The sequence below is a fragment of the Alnus glutinosa genome, chromosome 8 (assembly GCF_958979055.1).
Source record: "Alnus glutinosa chromosome 8, dhAlnGlut1.1, whole genome shotgun sequence".
Classification (NCBI taxonomy): domain Eukaryota; kingdom Viridiplantae; phylum Streptophyta; class Magnoliopsida; order Fagales; family Betulaceae; genus Alnus; species Alnus glutinosa.
Genome location: NC_084893.1, coordinates 19,372,817 through 19,377,595, shown reverse-complemented (window position 1 = coordinate 19,377,595; position 4,779 = coordinate 19,372,817).

The window sequence follows — 4,779 nt, the reverse complement described above, 5'->3', positions numbered from 1 at the left end:
TATTGAAACTGCTAAGCAGTTTTCTGCCCAGCTTGCAGCGGTTGGTCAACCGGTTACTGATAATGCTCTTATTAGTTATGTGATTGGTGGACTTCACGCTTCATTCAATCCTGTTGTCACATCCTTGTCCATGGCTTCCTGGTACAAATCCCTTACATTCATTGAGTTTCAGGATGAATTGCTCTCTTATGAGCTTCTATTGGATAGCCAAATAGCTTCCAATACTGCAAACACTCATCAATTTTCCATGTTCTCCTCCAAGCCCAATGCCTACACTCAAAACCGTAAGTCTAAACCTTCTGGAAAGCATTGGAATGGTCCTAAACCCAACTCTTATTCACCAAAATATCAGCCTACCCCTTCTGCTATCACTGCTAGACCCGCATGTCAAATTTGTGGGAAGTTGAGTCACAAAGCATTGGATTGCTTTTATAGGATGGATCATGCCTTTCAAGGTCGTCACCATCCTGCTCAACTATTTGCAATGGTAGCTAACTCCAACCAAGATGCTGATAATGGTCCGTGGTATGCTGACAGTGCTGCAAATCAACACATCACTGCAAACTTGAGAATCTCTCCTTACAGCAGCCATACTCGAGTTTTGAAGATGTAGCTGTGGGGAATGGAACAAGTTTGAGCATTTAAAACACTGGTTCTATGAGTTTTCATACTCCTAAATCTTCCTTTCATCTTTCTAATGTTTTACATTGTCCTCAAGCTTATGCTAATCTCCTTTCCATCAATCAATTTTGTTGAGATAATAACTGTTTTTTTTTTCCTCCTCAATGGTTCTCATTACTTTGTTAAGGACAATCTAACAGGAATCACTTTACTAGAAGGCCGGAGTGAAGGTGGTCTCTACCCTCTTCATTTGCAGTCTTTTTCAGTCAATAAGCAGCATGCCTTGACTGCTTTCTTAGGTGTCAAGGCTTCTGCAGCTGTGTGGCATTCTCGTCTAGGCCATGCCTCTCAGCAAGTTGTTTCTCAAGTTTTACAGCAATTTCCCTCCTGGTCAGTGGTTTCAAGAAATTGAATGGTATTTGCGAACCATGTCAACTTGGCAAAAGCAAGCAGCTTCCATTTCAATCTTCTCCTCGTGTTTCTTTGTGTTCTTTAGATCTCATCCATTCGGATGTTTGGTCATGCTCTACGAAGTCATTAGGTGGCTATCCGTACTATGTTTTATTTATTGATGATTTTTCCAGGTTTACCTGGTTGTATCACATTCATAATAAATCAGATGTTTTCACAGTTTTTGTCCAATTTAAGTCTCTTGTTGAAAATCAGTTCTCTTCTTCCATCAAACAATTTCAATGTGTTGGTGGTGGAGAATATATGTCTAATCAATTTAAAAAAAATTTGGTCACTCATGGCATACTTCACCGTGTCTCTTGCCCTTACACACCACAACAAAATGGTGTGGCCGAGCGCAAGGATCATCATATCATGGAAATGGGGTTGTCCTTGCTTGCTCAATCTCATCTCTCAACCTTATTTTGGGTTGATGCTTTTATCACATCTGTTTTTATAATCAACCGTCTTCTTTCTTCAGTTCTAGAAGATGTTTCACCATATTTTAAACTCTTTAACAAAGGTCTTGATTATTCCCTGTTTCGTTCCTTTGGGTGTTCCTGTTTTCTACTTTTACGTCCCTACTCCATTCATAAATTAATGTTTAGGAGTAAACGCTGTATTTTTCTAGGCTATAGCACTAATCAAAGTGGTTATCGCTGTCTAGATCCGGTTTCTCGTAAGGTGTATGTGTCAAGGCATGTTGTATTTGACGAATCACAGTTTCCTGCTAAATAGGATGTTTTATCATCCCCTACCCCTTCTGATTTGGTCTCCTATGTTCCCTTTCCTGCTCTCTTTAGCTTTGCATCACCTACTTCACAGCAGATCTCCAATATTTCAATTGATGATTCTCAGTCCAGTACTCTTGCTCCTCTTGCAATTCAGGAACCAAACTCACCTCTACCGAGTGCTCCTTTATCTTCTCCTGAACTGGACACTTCACAACTTCTCGGTTCTATTGATCTGATCAATCCTCCAATGCCTAATGCTTCTTCAGCCTTTATTCCTTCTCATCCAATGGCCACACGTCCCAAAACAGGAACTTTGAGGTCTCGTTCATTCCCGGATTACACAGCTTTTCTCTCCACCAAGCTTCCTTTATGTGTTATTTCCAGTGTGTCAATTCCCCTTGAACCTACATGCTACACTCAAGCCGAGAAGTCTCCTGAATGGTGTGTTGCTATGGGTGATGAATTTGATGCTTTACTTGCTAATGAAACGTGGTCTCTATGTCCTCATCCTGCTCAGCATAACATCATCCGGAATAAACGGGTATACAAGATCAAGCAGAAATAGGATGGATCAATTGATAGGTATAAGGCACGGTTGGTTACTAAGGGGTTTGATCAAGAAAGTGGGGTAGATTTTACAGAAACTTTCTATTCGGTTGTTAAAACTTCTACAATCCGGGTTATTTTGGCTCTTGTGTAGTTCAATTTAATTGCACTATTTGCCAATTAGACGTGTCTAATGCTTTTCTACATGGCTATTTGATGGAAGAGGTTTATATGGAACAACCTAGAGGATTCATTGATTCTTAGTTTCCATCTCATGTTTGCAAATTGCACAAGTCCTTGTATGGTCTTAAACAAGCCCCCCGTGCTTGGTTTACCCGACTATCTCAGACATTGCTGGAGCTTGGGTTTGTTTCTTCCACTGTTGATAGCTCTTTATTTGTGTTTCATCAGGGAAGTGTCCATCTTTACTTCCTGATTTATGTCGATGATATTCTGTTCACTGGTATACCCATCTCCCATATTGCCTCTGTTATTACTCAGCTTCAGCAGGTGTTCAAACTCAAGGATCTCGGCAACTTGAGTTTCTTCTTAGGCATTCAAGCTATTCAGTCATCTCAAGGTCTACATTTGAGGCAAGCAAAATATATTTCAGACCTGCTGTCAAGGTCAAAAATGACGGGTGCTAAGCCCTTTTCTTCCCCAAGCATTGTGGGGTCCAAGATGTCAAATGCGGATGGTGATCCTTTATCTCCAATTGATGTTACTACATATCGCCAGACAGTGGGTGCTTTGCAATATTATACCTTAACACGTCCGGATATTGTTTTTTCTGTGAATCAGTTATGTCAACACATGCATAACCCTTCTACGCTTCATTGGACAGCTGCAAAACGAGTCCTTTGTTATCTTAAAAGGACTATTGACCACGGCTTATGGTACACCAAAGGTCCATTGATTCTTCAGGCTTTTTGTGACTCTGACTGGGCAGGTAATCCAGATGATTGTCGTTCTACTACTGGCATTGATATTCTTTTGGGATCCTCTCTCATTTCTTGGACTGCCAAGAAACAATCGGTGGTTGCACGTTCGAGTACAGATGATGAATATTGTGCTATGGCTCTTGCCACTACTGAACTCTTTTGGTTGTGCATGTTATTTAAGGATCTTGGTATCCCTTTATTTTCTACTCCTAGACTATGGTGCGATAACATTGGGGCTCTTGCTCTCGCTTCTAACCCCATTTATCATGCTAAGACTAAGCATATTGAAGTCGACCACCATTTTATTCGAGAGAAGGTGTTCAATGGTGATATCTTCATCAAGTATATTAGCACTCATGATCAACTTGTTGATGTTTTCACTAAGGGACTCAGTTCTACTCGCTTTTCATTTTTATGTGAATGTAAGAAAAGCTAGGGTTTGTGGATTTTCTTCAAACCAATCGATGAAAACAACAATCTTGAGTTAAGAAATGCATTTCTGAAGTCGGATTTAACTTTGGAAGCTTCAAACTACAAGGATCTAGGGATTGGGTGCAAATCCTAGGAGAGAGAGATGAGAGAATTTCGTGTGAAATGGGAGGAGAGGGGAGAAAATGGGATGGAAAATGCGTCTAGCCATTTTACATCCCGGCTTGTTCAGAGAGGTTAGTGAGCCGTTCGGAAATGCCAGACATGAAACATGCATCCATACTCTCGAGTCGATCAATCCGGACACCTAAATGTCTTGTCCAGACAATGCTGAATCTAGGACACTCGATCCAATCAGTCCACAAGTAGTCTGGACACGGAAGCGAACGAGACCCTACTGCCTGACCCTTTTAGACATGAAAATTCCCTATCCGAACGCCAGTCCTAAACTTCAAACTTAAACGATTTCCTAAGTGTTTTTCTCCATTCTTTACCTTACTACTTAATTAATCTAATTTGTGTTTTTAACCCTAAATTAATATCTTGAACGTTACACTGTTTGGCTCAAAAAGATCTTGATGAAACTTGGTGTGACGGGGATGGAGCAGGCTCTTATTATATTCTTCTGCGACAATAGTGGGGTGGTTGCATAATCCAAGCAATTGAGAAACCATAAGAGACTAAAACACATAAAGTGCAAGTATCATCTCATTAGAGCGATTGTCTCTTATGGAGATGCTATTGTGGCAAAGATTGCATCAGTAGAGAATCTGGTGTACCCTTTTACTAATATATTGCCTCATAAGACTTTTGAATCTCACCTAGAGGGAATGAGTATCAGATGTATTGTACGTAGCTGAGGTTTAGTCTTGTTCTGCAGAAGGATTGAGGTTTAGGCTTGTTCTGTAGAAGGTTGATATAAAGTTGATAGTTGTAGGAGCCTTTGCTAGAAGTTGCTGGTGTTAAGTAGTTATGATTCAGTTTTTAACTCAGTGTTTGGTTGTATCGTGGTTTGTTAGAGTAGTAAAAGGTGCTTATTCATAAAAAAAAAAAAAAAA